This window comes from Suncus etruscus, chromosome 5 (assembly GCF_024139225.1).
Source record: "Suncus etruscus isolate mSunEtr1 chromosome 5, mSunEtr1.pri.cur, whole genome shotgun sequence".
In the NCBI taxonomy this organism is placed as follows: domain Eukaryota; kingdom Metazoa; phylum Chordata; class Mammalia; order Eulipotyphla; family Soricidae; genus Suncus; species Suncus etruscus.
Window position 1 is genome coordinate 17,519,395 of NC_064852.1, and position 17,696 is coordinate 17,537,090.

The 17,696-nt window shown below is 48.7% G+C and overlaps 1 protein-coding gene across 1 annotated transcript in view; it reads right to left on the bottom strand.

The window, feature by feature from the left end:
- ASB6 (ankyrin repeat and SOCS box containing 6) overlaps positions 1–17,696 on the bottom strand; it is a 370,010-nt gene that overhangs the window by 130,483 nt on the left and 221,831 nt on the right. The window lies entirely within an intron of this gene.

Consider the following 17,696-nt stretch of genomic DNA (forward strand, 5'->3'; position numbering starts at 1 on the left):
GCTAGCCTAGGAGACGGACCGCGGTTCGATCCCCCGGCGTCCCATATGGTCCCCCAAGCCAGGAGCGACTTCTGAGCGCATATAGCCAGGAGTAACCCCTGAGCGTCACCGGGTGTGGCCCAAAAACCAAAAAAAAATAAATAAATAAAAAAAAAATAAAGTCGGGGCCAGGCGGTGGCGCTGGAGGTAAGGTGCCTGCCTTGCCTGCGCTAGCCTAGGACGGACCGCGGTTCGATCCCCCGGTGCCCCATATGGTCCCCCAAGAAGCCAGGAGCAACTTCTGAGCGCATAGCCAGGAGTAACCCCTGAGCGTCACAGGGTGTGGCCCAAAAACCAAAAAATAAATAAATAAATAAATAAAGTCACCAGGACTGAAGCCAGAGACAACATGGAGAAGTAAGGTGTTTGCTTCGCATGCAGAAGGACAATGGTTCGAATCCCAGCATCCCATATGGTCCCCCGAACCTGCCAGGAGCAATTTCTGAGTGTAGAGCTAGGAGTTACCCCAGAGCATTGCCGGGTGTGATCCAAAAGATCCAAAAACAAAAACAAACAAACAAAAAAAAAATCGCCAGGGCTGGAGTGATGGGGCAGCAGTAGGGCATTTGCCTTGCACTCGCTGACCTAGGACGGACCTGGTTTGATCCTTAGCATTCCTTATGGTCCCCCCGAGAGTGCCAGGAGTAATTTCTGAGTGCAGAGCAAGGAGTAACCCCTGATCGTCACAGGGTATGACCCCCAAACAAACAAAAATACAATAAAATAAAGTCACCAACAAGCTAGAGGTAAGATTCTTGGGGGTCTAGGTTAGGGTCATGTCTGGCAGAAAGCTAACACAAACCACAACTCCAGCAAGACATGGCATCTCCTCACCTCAAAACTGTCAAAGCGGGGCCGGGAAGGTGGCGCTAGAGTTAAGGTGTCTGCCTTGCAAGCGCTAGTGTAGGACGGACCTCGGTTCGATCCCCCGGCATCCCATATGGTCCCCCCAAGCCAGGGGCGATTTCTGAGCGTATAGCCAGGAGTAACCCCTGAGCATCAAACGGGTGTGGCCCAAAAAAAAAATTGTCAAAGCATGGGACTGGAGCAGTGGCACAAGAGGTAGGGCATTTGCCTTGCACACAGCTAATCTAGGATGGACCTCGGTTCAATCCCCATATAGTCCCCCAAGTCAGGAGCGATTTCTGAGCGCATAGCCAGGAGTAACCCCTGAGTGTCACCGGGTGTGGCCTTCCACAAAATAAGTCAGAACACAAAACTGACTGATGCCGTGGTACCAAAGTTGCCTGAGACCCAGTCCAGGAGATGCCCATACACACACCTAGGAGCCAGATTCTTTTTTTTTTTTTTTTTTTTTTTTGGTTTTTGGGTCACACCCGGCGATGCTCAGGGGTTAGTCCTGGCTGTCTGCTCAGAAATAGCTCCTGGCAGGCATGGGGGACCATATGGGACACCGGGATTCGAACCAACCACCTTTGGTCCTGGATCAGCTGCTTGCAAGGCAAACGCCGCTGTGCTATCTCTCCGGGCCCTGGGAGCCAGATTCTTAAAGGGGCACCTTTAAGCCTCTAGCAGGCCTGGATTTCATCATCTCTGTCTCAAGCAACAATGAGGCCAAGGCATTATTATAATCAATGACATGAGTGATAATGATCAGTAGTATAGTTTACCTATGAGCCATGCAAAATTTATAATGTTGCTTGTTCGTTTATTTCTTTGTTTGAGGAATCACACCTGGTGATGCTCAGGGGTAACTCCTGGCTCTGTGCTCAGAGATCACTCCCGGCAGTGCCTGGGGACCATATAATGTTCTGAGAATGAAAGTCGGGTTGGCTGCATGCAAGGCAAATAATCCACCTGCTAAGCTATCACTCTGACCCAGCATGTAATACTTCTTTAAAAAACAACATTTAGGGGCCTGTGAGGTGGCGCTAGAGGTAAGATGAGCTAGCCAAGGAAGGACCACGGTTCGATCCCCCGGCATCCCTTATGGTCCCCCCAAGCCAGGGGCAATTTCTTAGCGCTTAGCCAGGAGTAACCTCTGAGCATCAAACGGGTGTGGCCCAAAAACCAAAAAACAAAAAAAAACAAAACAACAACAACAACATTTAGGGGCTAGAGTGATAGCACATCAGGTAGAGCAGTCTTGCATGCAGCTAATGTAGGTTCAATTCTCGGTATCCCATATGGTCTCCTGAGCTTGCCAGGAGTAAACCCTGAGCACTGCTTATGTGGCCCAAATAAATAAATAATAAATTAAAAATATATATGGGGCCGGAGAGATAGCACAGCGGTAGGGTATTTGCCTTGCATGCAGCCGATTCAAGACGAATGGTGGTTCTAATCCCAGCAAACCATATGGTCCCTGTTGCCTGCCAGGAGCTATTTCTGAGCACAGAGCCAGGAGTAACCCCTGAGCGCTGCCAAGTGTAATCCAAAAACCCCCCAAAATATATATATATATGTATATGTATATGTGTGTGTATATATACATATTTATGTATAAATATATAAAAACAGCATTTGAAGGGGCTGGAGAGATAGTACAGCAAGCAGGCAAAACCTCTTGCTTTACATGTGGCCAACTTTAGTTTGATCCCTGGCATAGTATATGGACCCCCAGCATCACTAGGGCTAATATCTGAATACAGAAATAGGAGTAAGTCCTGAAAACTGTAGGTGTGGTCCCCAACCCCAAAATAAAACAACAAAAACTTTAACAAAAGGTTTGTTTTTTTTTTTTTTTTTTGGTTTTTGGGTCACACCCGGCGGTGCTCAGGGGTTACTCCTGGCTGTCTGCTCAGAAATAGCTCCTGGCAGGCATGGAGGACCCTATGGGATGCCGGGATTCGAACCAACCACCTTTGGTCCTGGATCGGCTGCTTGCAAGGCAAACGCCGCTGTGCTATCTCTCCGGGCCCAACAAAAGGTTTTTAATTAATTTGGAGTTTGAGATCTCAATTGTGCTCAGAGATCACTTCTGGTGGAGCTCAGGGTATCATATATGATATGATATATATATATATATATATATATATATACATATATGGGGATCAAACCTAGGTCTGCAGGTGCATGGCAAACACCCTATATATTCTACTATCTGTTTACTTTCAACAAAAGTATTTTTTTTTTTTCTTCCCGTCCCTCCCTCCAACAAAAGTATTTGTTGTTGTTGTTGTTGTTTTTGCTTTTGGGTCACACCCAGCAGAGCTCAGAAGTTACTCCTGGTTCTACGCTCAGAAATCACTGCTGACAGGCTCGGGGGACCATATGGGGTGCTGGGATTTGAACTACTATTCTTCTGCATGCAAGGCAAACGCCTTACCTCCATGCTGTCTCTCTGTCCCCAAAAGCATCTTATAACATTCATATAATGCCTGGAAAACAACTTTTTAAAATTTTTGTTTTTGGGGGCACACTCTTCTGTATTCAGGGCTTATTCCTGGCTCTGAGTTCAGGCAAGTGTACTCCCCTTTCTACTATCACTGAATCCTGGCTGGAAAATATTAACTTTTTTTTTTTTTTTTTTTTTTTTTGGTTTTTGAGTCACACCCAGCAGTGCTCAGGGGTACTCCTGGCTCTACGCTCAGAAATCGCCCCTGGCAGGCATGGGGGACCATATGGGATGCAGGGATTTGAACCACTATCCTTCTGCATGGAAGGCAACCGCCGGCCCCAATATTAACTTTTTTTTACCTCTATCACAGCTACTGAGGGAGGGACTCCTTTCTTATTCCCATTTTATAGAGGTATTGGAGCTGACTAATTGACCCAAATTAAAATATCAGTTTGGAAACCAATTAAAAGATCAATTTGCCCCAAAACCTAAAGACAGGGATAATTTATGCTTCTCTCAAAGTGTGTTAACAAAGGTTCATAGATAAGACATGGGTTTCTGGGGACCAGGCCAGGGAGGACTTTATTGTCCTGGCTGGTCCTAATGGCCTGCAGCTGCACCTGGGGATGATCAGGGGTTACTCCTGGTCCTGTGCTCAGAGATCAATCCTGATGACCAAAATGAATACCTGGGGTTGAACTCAGGTTGACTGCATGTCCAAAGGAGACAAGGCGGTCCCCTTTGTTCATTCCAATGAGCAGGGACCCAACTCTCCCATGTCCCACCCACATGTCCCACCTGTCCCTCACTGCACCCAGGCTGAGGGCTCACATCAGTGGAACTAAACTTTCAGGATCACACTCATTACCACCTTTGAGGGTACTCCTAGCACAGTAACCTCCAGTTTTCAGAGAGGATCTTTTTGTTTGTTTGTTTTTTGTTTTTGGGTCACACCCGGTGGTGCTCAGGGGTTACTCTTGGCTGTCTGCTCAGAAATAGCTCCTGGCAGGCACGGGGTACCATATGGGACACCGGGATTCAAACCAGTCACCTTTGGTCCTGGATTGGCTGCTTGCAAGGCAAACGCCGCTGTGCTATCTCTCCGGGGTCAGAGAGGATCTTTGAGCTCTAGGAGAAAAAAGCCAAAATCCGTGAAGATTTTGAGGGTGGGTAGGTGGGGGATTCAAACTCAAGGCAGCATCTACACTGAGCCCTGTGCCTATGGATGTGTTTTTTTGTTGTTTTTTTTTACTTTTGGGTCACACCAGCCAGCGCTCAGAAATCGCCCCTGGCAGGCACGGGGACCATATGGGATGCCTGGATTCCAACCACTGTCCTTCTGGACCCAAGGCAAACGCCTTACCTCCATGCTATCTCTCCGGCCCCGGATGTGCTTTTATTTAGCATAGAGTCTATGCCACAGAAAGTTTGGGGTCCAGGGAGCCGGAGAGATAGCACAGCGGTAGGGTGTTTGCTTTGCACACAGCTGATTCAGGATGGACGGTGGGTCGAATCCCAGCATCCCATATGGTCTCCTGAGCCTGCCAGGAGCGATTTTTGAGCACAGAGCCAGGAATAACCCCTGAGCCCTGCCAGGTGTGACCCAAAATAAAAAACAACAACAACAACAACAAAGTTTGGGGTCCAGGAGAATACAGCCAGTAAGGTGTTTGCCTTGCAAGGGGGCTGTCCTGGGTTCAATTCCCATACCCAGTTGCCCAAACCCACCAGGAATAATCCCCAAAACAGACCCAGGAGTAGGTTCTGAGCACCACCGTGTGTAGGCCCCAAACAAAAACGAACCAAAGCATTATCCAGAGTAACAAAAAATATATGCGACATTTAACATATAGAAGGAGGTTTATTGGGGGGATCATTTCATAAGAGTGAGGGCACTGAGAAATCCCACAAATCTGCCAATCTACAAACTGAGAGATCCAGAGAAGAGACGGTTCAAATCTAACCCTGCCAGCAGAAGAGATATAAGAAAATCCCAGCTCAAACCTGGAGCTGAGAAAGGGACAAGGCAGAGACACCGGAAGCCGATGGGAGGAGAGCAGGGGGCTGCATAAAAATTGACAGACTCCGCCCACTAGGCCTCCGAGGAGCCAATGGGAGCCCTGCCAGGAGCTGGAACCGGAAGTGTATGTAGGAGGCCCAGCTGGGAACGACCATTCATAAAAATCTCTGTTCAGGGGCTGGAGCCGTGGTGCAAGTGGTAAGGCATCTGCCTTGCACGAGCTAACCTAGGACGAACCAAGCTTCGATCCCCCAGAGTCTCATATGGTCCCCCAAGCCAGGAGCCATTTCTAAGTGCATAGCCAGGAGTAACCCCTGAGTAACCCACACTACATCATTGGGTGTGGTCCAAAAATAAAAAAACAAACAAACACACAAACAAAAATCTCGGTTCAGTCCCTTTGGTTCTGGTCAAGCTAGACCAGAAGGTTTCCTGGTTTGCAACCCTCCCTCTCCTAGGGCTCCTCAGGGTGAGGCTGCCTGCCCTACTGGATGCTTCCCTGGGTGCCCTAGCCCACCCACCATTTTCACCCACCCCCAGGAAGTCCTACTAGCAGCCACTTTGCCTAGGAGCTGGGTTTTTCCTGCTTACAGGAATAGGAGGATGCCAGCAGCTCCTCCTCCCTGTGCGCTTCCCCTCCCTGCCTGCCCCACTGGCTGGGGCATGATGTTTGGGTGAGCATGTCAGAGGCATGTGGGAGCATGCTGGAGGCAGCAGTGCAAGGAAACACAGCTGGTCACAGTGAAAAAAGCAGGAGACTGGCATGAACAGACAGTTTGTCTCCAAGCATCAGACCGGGCTGAGGAAACAACAGTCCAGTTCGGCTCCCCCTTTCTGACCCGGCAACTGAAGGGCCGAACTTGCCCTGAGCTGGACAGTAACTCAGTCACAGGGCTGGAGCCCAGGCTTGCTTTGTGGGGATCAGTGTGAATCAGGAGTAGCCCCTGCACCACCAGGTCTGACACCCCCACTAACATAAAATGATCGTTGGTGTTTTTTGTTTTGTTTTGTTTTTGTTTGTTTTTTTGATATTTAAAATTTTGTTTGTTTGGAAGTCAGACCTGGTGGTGTTCGGGACTTACTCCTGGCTCGGCACTCTGGAATCACTCCTGGAAGTGCTTGGGAAAACCAAACACATGGGATGCCAGGATCAGGATCGAAGCCAGGGGTGGATACCTGCAAGGTAAGTGCCCTACCCACTGTGCTATCTGTCTGGCCTACAGGCCAGATTTCTCTGCCAGGTTTAGGGCCCTAATTTTCTAGATATAAATACACAGTCTCCAAACAATGCTCAGAGTCTGAAAGTGTTGCTAGTCTCATCTGTGGTCATTGATTAGTCATTTTATTTTATTTATTTATTTTTGGTTTTGGGGTCATCCCCGGCAGCGGCTGTGCTCAGGGTTACTCCTGGCTCTGTGCTCAGAAATTGCTCCTGGCAGGCATGGGGGAGGGGAGCATATGGGATGCTGGGATTCGAACCGAACCACTGTCTGTCCTGGGTTGGCCTTGTGCAAGGCACAAGTCCTGGATCGGCTGCTTGGAAGGCAAATGCCTTATCGCTGTGCTATTTCTCCAGCCCCTTATTTTATTTTATTTTATTTTATTTTATTTTATTTTACTTTATTTTATTTTATTTTTTGCCATATCAATGTGTTGCTCTGGACTGACTCTTGGTTCTACACTCAGGGAACAATCTTGGTAGGGCTCAGGGGACTATAGGCAGTGCTAGGAATTGTACCCAGGTCTACTGCATACAAAGTTAGCACCTTTCCCACTGTGTTCTCTTTCAGATTCCCCCAGATCCAAATGTTGGGACTTAGGCCAATCCTCAAACTCAGCAGGACCTGTGTTTATCCCTGCATCTATGTGCCCTTGGGGTGTTCGGCAAAGGATTTTCAGAGAACTGGAGGAGGCCACAGGCCACAAGCTAAGACCTGGCTCATCTTCTGGTGTCCTAGTCCCCTGCTCCCAGATCCCCCAATTTCTATAGCTATAGCAGGACCGAGGAATCCTAGATGGGAGAAGGGGATGGTGCTGAGCTTGGTGCCCTGAAAAAAGAAATCTGCCCTGGGGCGCAAGTGATAGTACAGTGGGGAGGGCATTTGCTTTGCACACAGTGAACCTAGGCTCAATCCCCAGCATAGGGTCCCTTGAGCATGCCATAAATGATTCCTGAGCACAGAGCCAGAATGTATCCCTGAGCACGGTTGGTTGTGGCCCCAAAACCTAATAAATAAATAAATATTTAAAATATAAATCTGTAGGGTCTAGAGAGATAGCATGGAAATAAGGCATTTGCCTTGCATGCAGAAGGACGGTGGTTCAAATCCCAGCATCCCAATGGTCCCCCGAGCCTGCCGAGTGCGATTTTTGAGCGTAGAGTCAGGAGTAGCCCCTGAGCACTGCTGGGTGTGACCCAAAAAAATTAAAAACAGGGCCCAGAGAGATAGCACAGCGGTGTTTGCCTTGTAAGCAGCTGATCCAGTACCTAAGGTGGTTGGTTCGAATCCCGGTGTCCCATATGGTCCCCCGTGCCTGCCAGGAGCTATTTCTGAGCAGACAGTCAGGAGTAACCTCTGAGCAATGCCGGGTGTGGCCCAAAAACAAAACCAAAACCAAAAAATAAAAATAAAAACAAAAAAATAAATCTGTCCTTGTTAGCTCCCCCACTGTCCCTAGGTCCAGCCCCTCCCATCTCATTACCAGTCACACCCCCAGCACCTCCACTCTCAGGGAACTGACTGTAAGTTGGACTTCTAACCTTCATGGCAAGAGGCTGGAGAGATAGGACAACAGGTAGGGCCTTTGCCTTGCACACAACCACTCAAGTTTGATTCCTGGTGTCCCATATGGTCCCTTGAGCAGTACCAGGAGTCATCCTGAGTAAGCCCTGAAGATCAGGTGTAGCCCCAAAACAAAACAAAACAAAACAAAAAAACAGGGTTGGGGAGGCAGAGCAATAGTACAGCGAGTAGGGCATTTGCCTGGCATCCTATATGGTTTCTTGAACCTGCCAAAAATGATTTTGAGTGCAAAATTAGGAATAACCCCTGAGCACTGTCTGATTTTGCACCCCCCCAAAGAAAAACAAAACAAGGGGCCGGCATGGTGGCGCTAGAGGTAAGGTTCTGCCTTGCCAGCGCTAGCCTTGGACGGACCGCGGTTCGATCCCCTGGCGTCCCATATGGTCCCCCAAGCCAGGAGCGACTTCTGAGCGCATAGCCAGGAGTAACCCCTGAGCGTTACTGGGTGTGGCCCAAAAAAACAAAAAAAATTAAACAAAACAAAACAAAACAAAGACAAAAATGTGAAGGAGTGATCCCTGAGCACAGGCAGATCCCCAAGCCCCCAAGATGTGCACAGATGCTGCAGTGGGGGCAAGCCTGAGTCTTCTTTCAGGCTAATGCCAGAATTATACCTAGGGTTCCTTTGCTCCCCAAATTGGCATCTATGAAACAATGCCAGCCTGTGACCAGAAGACCAGATGGGAATGGTGAGCACCCTCAGCCGTGTTTGAGGCAGAAATATGGGGTGGGGGGAACAGAGGTACTTTGTTGTCCCATTTTTCAGCTTGAAGCCCCAAGCACTTCTTGTGCCAGATAGTTCCTGGGAACAAAAGGCTCAACCCTAGGGTGTGATTGGGGCGCTCTCTCTCTCTCTCTCTCTCTCTCTCTCTCTCTCTCTCTCTCTCTCTCTCTCTCTCTCTCTCTCTCTCTCTCTCTCTCTCTCTCTCTCTCTCTCTCTCTCTCTCTCTCTCTCTCTCTCTCTCTCTCTCTCTCTTCCCCCCCCCTCTCTTCCCCCCTCCCCTTCTGCCCACCCACCTGCCTCTTACCCAGTCCTGGAGTTTCCTGCCGTTTGGGGCACTTCCCCGCCTCTCTTCGAACGTGACTCAGACCAAGCTGCCCTGTACTCAGACCCTCCATTTTTACGCAATCAAAATCGTTTCCTAACTCAAACCACAGTCCCCGCAAGGCGCCCCATCCAAGAGTCTTGAACTCAGCCACGATGGTAACTGAGCCTCCTCTGCCAGCTAAAGGCCAGGCCGTAGTGCAGGAGTAAGGACAGAACAGAGACCCCTGCGGCCTGCACAAAGACACCTCCTTTCTCTTTACTCCCAGATTTCCCCCTTTCCTCTCCTCTTTTCTCTCCAATTAAAAGAATGGCTTCTGGGGCCGGAGAGATAGCATGAAGGTAGGGAGTTTGCCTTGCATGCAGAGGATGGATGTTCAAATCCCGGCATCCCAGATGGTCCCCTGAGCCTGCTAGGAGCAATTTCTGAGAGTAGAACTAGAAGTGACCCCTGTGCACTGCCAGGAGTGACCCAAAAACCAAAAACCAAAAATAAATAAATAAATAAATAATAATAATAATAAATAAGAGAGAGTGGCTTCTGGGTTCTGGGGCCCTACATATAAGGCACAGTGGGGAGGGCATTTGTCTTGCATGTGGCCAACCATGGGTTTGATCTCTGGCATCCATCTTATAAGGTCCTCTGAGTCTCTGGAGCGATCTGAGGAAAGAAAGAAAAGAAAGAAAAGGAAGGAAGGAAGGAAGGAAGGAGGAAGAAAGGAAGGAGGGAAGAAGAAAGGAAAGAAGGAAGGAAAGAAGGAAAGAAAGAAAGAGAGAAAGAAAGAGAACAAGTAAGAGAAAGAAAAAGACAAAAGGAGAATAAGAAAGAAAAAAAGAGATGGGGCCGGGCGGTGGCGCTAAAGGTAAGGTGCCTGCCTTGCCTGCGCTAGCCTCGGACGGACCTCGGTTCGATCCCCCAGCGTCCCATATGGTCCCCCAAGCCAGGAGCAACTTCTGAGCGCATAGCCAGGAGTAACCCCTGAGCGTTACCGGGTGTGGCCCAAAAACAAAAAATCAAAAAAAAAAAAAAAAAAAAGAGAGAGAGAGAAAAACTGTTAGAGAACTATATCTGATGCTGGGAATTGAACTCAAGTAGGCCGCATGTAAATAAGGGAATTGCCCTAACTATTGCACTGTCACTCTGCCCCCATCACTCTCAATTTTAAAAATAATTTAATTTAGGGGCCGGAGAGCTAGCATGGAGGTAAGGCGTTTGCCTTACATGCAGAAGAATGATGGTTCGAATCCCGGCATCCCATATGGTCCCCCAAGTCTGCCAGGAGCAATTTCTGAGTGTAGAGCCAGGAGTGACCCCTGAGCACTGCTGGGTGTGACCCCTCAAAAAAAAACTAATTTGGAGTTTAAAATTTTGGTCTGTTTGCTTGATAGCCTGCTTCCTTCCTTCCTTGCTTTTGTTCCTCCCTCTTTTTCTCCCTCCCTCCTTACTTACTTCTTTCATTCCCTTCTTTCCCCTTTTTTTTTGTTTTGGGCCATACCCAATGGTGCTCAAGGATTACTCTTGGCTCTGCACTAAAAAATCACTCCAACCAGACTTAGAAGAAACTATTGGATGCCAGGGATGGAACCAGGATCAGCCATGTGTGCAAGTAAACATCTTCCCCACTCTACCATCCCTCCAGCCCCTCTTGTTTCCTTACTTATATCAGGGGGCCCCATCGGTAGTGAGGAGATCTGGGCCCCACTGGCACTTCTCAGTCAACTGGACTAGAAGGCCATTGCAAGACCTGGAGACATTGGGTCTGGAGCAATAGCAGAGCAGGAAGGACGTTTGCTTTGCATAAGACCAACCCAAGTTCCACTCCCAGCATCCCATATGGTTCCCCAAGTCTACTAGGAGTGATTCCTGAGTGCAGAGCCAGGAGTAACCCCTGAGCATTGCCAGATGTCACCCAAACAAAACAAAACAAACCAAAACAAACAAAAAAGAGGATGCACTAGTGCTCGGACCTTATAGAGCTTGGGGTACCAGCCACATGGGGGATTCCAGGGTGTACAGGCCACACGTATTGGTGCTAGAATCAAGCTCAGGTGCCCTGACTGCCAGACTGTCTCATGTCCCTTAGCAGCTTTAAGGTCTGATGTTTCTGCCATGCATGTTGCAAGAGTTTCCTGTTGAGCATTTCAGTTTACCCCTTGCAACTGTTCTCTGGACTCAGTCTCAAGTGTACTTATTTTCAGATGAAAAAAGAAAAAACAAAACAGGGTCAGAAGTGTTAAGACAGGGTGGGTTGCTGTGCTTGATTTGCACGTGGCCAACCCCAGTTCGATCCTCGGCATTCCATGTGAGCACTGCCAGAAGTGATTTCTAAATGTAGAGCCAGAAAGAACCCCTGAACAACAACAGGTCTGGCTCAAAAACAAAAAACAGGGACCAGGGGCCAGAGCGATAGCACAGCAGTAGGTGTTTCAATCCCTGGCATCTCATATGGTCCCTGGAGCCTGCCATGGAGTGATTTCTGAATGCAGAGCCAGGAGTAACCTCTGAGCCCAGTGGGTGTGGCCTCAAAACAAAACAAAACAAAAACAGGGACCAGACCTAGTTCCGCAGGGAGGGCATGTGTCTTGCACACAACTGACCTAGGTTTGATCTCCGGCATCCCATATTGTCCTGTGAGCACCTCCAGGAGTGATCCCTGACTGCAGAGCCAGGATTAACCTCTGAGTGCTGCTGGGTGTGACCCAAAACTAAACCAGAACAAAAAAACCAAACCAAACAAAACTAGCTCAGAGAGATTAAGACAGCCATCCAGGAGCAGACAGCAGACAGAAGGAGAACCAGGCTGGGAGCCGAAGCCTTTACACTACTCTGCCCAACTTGACTCACTTGTGGCTCCAGAGGACACACAGAGGACACACTCGCTGTATCAAGTGCTCAGGACCCTGAGGTGTCAATCAGGCCTGGGGTTGAAGTGACCGTGGCCTATTCATGACATTTCAACATCTATGAACAGCAGTCAGGGGCAAGAGTTGCAACCTCAGGGAGACATCCTGGTTCAGTCCCCAGCTCTCCAGGGTCCCTGAAGAAACGCCCTAGCACTGAGCCAGAAATGGTCCCTGAGCACAGGCAAACATGAGAGTTTTGTCTTGGGCCCGGAGAGATAGCACAGTGGTGTTTGCCTTGCAAGCCGATCCAGGACCAAAGGTGGTTGGTTCGAATTCCGGTGTCCCATATGGTCCCCCATGCCTGCCAGGAGCTATTTCTGAGCAGACAGCCAGGAGTAACCCCTGAGCAACGCCGGGTGTGGCCCAAAAACCAAAAAAAAAAAAAAAAAAAAGAGAGAGTTTTGTCTTGGGAGTAATCTTTGGAAGTTCCCACGCAGTGCTCAGGAGGTTCCAGTGGTGGCTCCTACAGCAGGGACACTCAACAGTGCTCAGAGGCCAGAGTGGTAGCACAAGTGGTAGGGCATTTGCTTTGCATGTGACTGACCCAGGGTGGACGCAAGTTCGACCCCTGGCATCCCATATGTCCCTTAAGCCAGGAACAATTTCTGAGCGTAGAGCCAGGAGTAACCCCTGAGCACTGCCAGGTGTGTTACTCCTAAGAAAAAAACCAGTGCTCAGAGAACCAGCAGAACCAGGAATGGAGTGTAATGACCCCAAAAGTCATATTTCCACCCAGGGAGAGTGGGTCTAGAGCTAGGGTTACCAGAGGAAATAATCCAAACAAATCTGAGAGTAAAATATGTGTGACTGAGTAGCTAATTTGTCTCATCCAGCTCAGAGAGAAAGAGAGCTGCCCAGCAGATTACATTTTTTATTTAGTACAGAGACCATCCTGGGGCAGGGAGTAAGGACAGAGACCAATCCTGAGCCAGTTCTGCTCGTTTGCTTGATACATGATAAATCAGGAAAAATCTCTGTTTTGGGTAGAAACCAAGGATAACCTTTGTTTTGGGTGGAACCAAGTTGTAAACCAACAATGCAGTCTTTTGAGTTCTGTTTTGTTTGTTTTTGGGCTACATCTGGTGGTGTTCAGGGTTTACTCCTTGCTCTGTGCTCAGGAATCACTCCTGGCAGTACTCAGGAGACCTCATGGAATGCTGAGGATCTGCCAAGTGCAAGGCAAATGTCTTACTGCTGTACTAGAGCTTTTTGCTCAGGGATCACTCCTGGTGTTGCTCTGGTGGTGCAGAGTATGTTAGGGATTGCACCCGGGTTGGCAAATGCCTTCCCCAACAGTCCTAGGTCCCCAGGAACCGAGCCCTCTGCCTCCAGGGGCCAATTCTGTGCTCCAGCTAAAAGTGATCCCTTTGCACAGGGGCAGGAATAAACCCTGAACACCGCCAGGTGTGGCCCGAAAACATTTTCTGAAAACAAAACAAAATTGCTTCCTCGCTTGCAGTTGCTGGCGAAGGCCTTTTCTCATTCAAAGCCTGTGCGCTCGCCCCACCTACTGGTGAGTCGTTGGAAGTGCACCCGCCGCCCTTTGACATCAGAAGGGTCTTAGGGACTCCCCAGTTTTCAGGTCTTTTCTCTCCCACCTGAACAGCAAAGCACAGGTCACTTCCCTAGATGTGCTGAAACTACAGCCCTGAAGGCCGCTTTACACGTTATTGCATGAAAGGCACTGCGTTGGCCCTCCCCAGGAGGTGATATTGGGGTTACAAGCCTTTTAGTGATTTAATAAAATTGAAGTCCAGAGGCAGAAGCAATAGATAGTACAGCAAGGAGGGTGCTTGCCTTGCATCTCCGGCATCCCATAAGGTCCCTCAAGCCCCAACAGAAGTGATCGTTGAGTGCAGAGCCAGGAGAAAGCCCTGAAAATCACCGGTTATCTTCCCGTCCAAATTAAATTGATATTTTTTAAGCTTTATTGATGGATTGTTTGCTGGGCCACACCCTACAGAATTCTGAGCTTACTCCTGGCTCTGCATTCAGAAATCGCCCCTGGCAGGCTGGGGGACCAAATAGGTGCTGGGAATTGAACCAGATCCCTCCCAGGTCGGCCTTATGCAAAGGCAAATGCCCTACTACTGTGCCATCTCTCCGGCCCCTTAAATTAATAGGGGCTGGAGTGATAGCACAGAAGTAGGCGAGTGCCTTGCACGTGGTTGACCCAGGACCGATGGTGGTTCGAATCCTGGCATTTATGCCATCCCATATCCCCATGCCTGCCAGGAGCGATTTCTGAGCGCAGAGCCAGGAGTAACCCCTGTGAGCCACTGAGTGTGGCCCATAAACCAAAAATAAATAAATAATAACAATAAATAAATTAGGGGCTAGAGTAGAGGGTTGGCATTTGCCTTGAATTCACCAGCCTGGATTTGATCCCCAGCATCCCATAGGGTCCCCTGAGTCTGCCAGGAGTAAAGCCCTGAGAGTCACCAGGTATGGCCCCAAAACAAAAGCAAGACAATAAAATAAGTATAATTAAAGTCTAGGGCCCAGAGAGATAGCACAGCGGTGTTTGCCTTGCAAGCAGCTGATCCAGGACCTAAGGTAGTTGGTTCGAATCCCGGTGTCCCATATGATCCCCGTGCCTGCCAGGAGCTATTTCTGAGCAGACAGCCAGGAGTAACCCCTGAGCACCTCCGGGTGTGGTCCAAAAACAAAAACAAAAACAAAAAGTCTAAGCCCCTCTCTCCTTCCTTCCCCCAAGTTACCTCAATTTTTTTTTTGTTTTTTTTTGTTTTTTTGGTTTTTGCGTTACACCCGGAAACACTTGGGCTACTCCTGGCTCTACATTCAGAAATCTCCCCTGGCAGGCTTGGGGAACAATATGGGATACCAGGATTCAAATCACTGTCCTTCTGCATGCAAAGCGAACGCCCTACTGCCCTACTGCTATGCTATGTCTCCAGCCCCAAGTCACCTCAATGTTGAGGCTTAAGTGTACCCATTCCTTTATTTATTTATTTATTTATTTATTTATTTATTTATTTATTTATTTATTTATTTTGACTTTTTGGGTCACACCGGTCGCACTCAGGAGTTACTCCTGGCTCTGTGCTCAGAAATAGCTCTTGGCAGGTACAGGGGACCATATGGGATGCCGGGATTCGAACCACCATCCATCCTGGATGGGCTGCTTGCAAGGCAAATGCCCAACAGCTGTGCTATCTCTCAGGCCCCTTTTATTGCATTTTTTTGTTTGTTTGTTTGTTTGTTTGTTTTTGGTTCACTCCCGGCAGTGTTCAGGGATTACTCCTGACTCTACGCTCAGAAATCGCTCCTGGAAGTCTCCTGGCAGAGCATTTGGGATGCTGGGATTTGGACCACCGTCCTTCTGCATGTAAGGCAAACGCCTTACCTCCAAGCTATCTCTCCAGCCCCGTTTTATTCTATTTTTTTTGTTTTATTCTATTTTTGACTATTTTTTTTATTTAGTTTGTTTCGGAGGGACAAACCTGGTGGTGTTTGGCTCAGTACTCAGGGTTTACTCTTGGCTCAGTGCTCAGGCCTCACTCCTGGAAGTGCTGGGTTAGGTTCACCTTAATCCCTGGACGATCTTTCTGTCTCTAAGACCTTTCTCAGTTACTCCTTGTTATCTGACACCTTCTCAAAGTCATCGGACAGGAAGTTCCTTCCTAGGAGTGTTTGTTCTATTCCATGCTCCAGCTTGGAGCCAGCAGACATGCAGCTTAGTAGCGTCCTGGTGCTGCTGCCGACCCAGGCCCTTCCCCAGTGGGTCAGCGCCCAGACACCTCTCAACGTGGAACTTTGGGGAACCTGGGGCCCGCCCAGGGGTGCTGTCTCTGGTCCTGAAACTTCCGCCGGCGGCAAACCCAAGGTCGGGATCTGCCGCAGAATCAGTCTTTGAGGCCTATCCTGGGTGGAAATCTGGCAGTTTGGAGGAGCCCAAATGATGGCTTTGACTTTTGTTTGTTTGTTTTTGATTTGGAGGTACCACATCTGGTAGTGCTCAAGGGTTAGTCCGAGCTCTGCACTCAGGAATTACTCCCGGTGGTGCTCAGGGGACCATATGGGATGCTAGGGATCAAACTAGGGTCCACCGTGTGTAAAGTAAACGCCTTACCCACTGTACTATGGCTCCAGCCCAGAACCCAATCAGTCTAACAAATTCCAGTTATCTGGTTACGGAATGATTGCTTAGCTCAGCAGCTACAGTGCTCTCTGGTCTGAACCTGTTACTCTCTGTACAAATCACCCACCGGTCCAGCTCACTGAGACTTCACGAGGGGCGAGTGTAAATGAGGCAGGAGATGTCTCTACTTCCCTGGCAAGTAGAGAGTTTACAGATTGAAAAACCATCCACAAGCCATTTCAGGGGTAACAATTCCAATAACACCTTATTTTATTTTATTTATAATTTTTGGGGGGTGGCACACCCACTGGCACTCAGAGGTTATCCTAGCTCTGCATCAAATCACTCCCGGAAGGCTCAGGGGACCATACGGGAATGCAGGTAATCAAATCTGGGTCAGCTGCAAGCAAGGCACATGCCCTACCCACTGTGCTATCTCTCCAGCCCCAACCCCTTATTTTAGATAGTTATAATGTGTCTCAGTCAATCAGGTTATGAGGAATACAGGATGTGTGTTCTTTTTTTAGGGTGGGCCACACCCAGTGGCACTTAGGGGTTACTCCTGGCTCTGTGCTCAAAAAATCGCTGCTGGCAGGCTTAGGGGACCATATGGGATGCCGGGATTCGAATCACCATTTCTCCTGGATTGACTGCTTGTAAGGCAAATGGCCTACCTCTATCTCTCCAGCCCCAGGATGTGTGTTCTGTTTAGGGGAAAAGGAGAAAAAAAATAGGATGAGTGCTCTGTTTAGGAGAAAACAGGCTGTGTGTTCTGTGAAGCTCTGTGTGTTTAACTACATGGGAGTGACTGCTACCTGTATATATTCTAAGAAAGACCTAGGCTGTTTTGCCCAGGGGATTATCCTGACCTTGCTGTTATAGTTCAGGGGACAATTGCCACACCCCACAACAAAAATCACTCAGCTCCAAGTTCAGAAAGACAAGTTTGTTTTGGAGTATTTATTTATTTTGTGCCACACCCGGAGGCTCAGGGATTACTTTTGGCTCTGAGCTCAAAAATTGCTCCTGGCAGGCTGGGTGCGGGGGACACCATATGGGATGCCAGGGATTGAACCTGGGTTCGTCCCAGGTTGCCGCATGCAAGGTAAACACTCTACTGCTATGTTACCACTCCATTCCTGTTTTGGGGACATTTAAGGGGCCATTCCTATCAGTGCTCAGGGGATCCTATGGGATGCTGAGAATTGGACTTGGGTGGGCCATCTGCCAGGCAAATGGCCTACTCACTGTGCTATTGCTCTGGTCCTAGTTTGTGCAATGCTTTTAGGTGCATGGGCAGCAACTTGAATGCCAAGTGAGACTACTGTATTGTCCTAAAACAGAGATCAGAGTCCTCACAGATTGCAAGTCCCTTCCCCTAGTCTGTCTCACTCTGCCATCTTCATTCTCATCGGCTGCTCTTTTTGTTGTTGTTGTTTTGTTTTGTTTTTTGGGTCACACCCAGCTTTACTCAGAGGTTC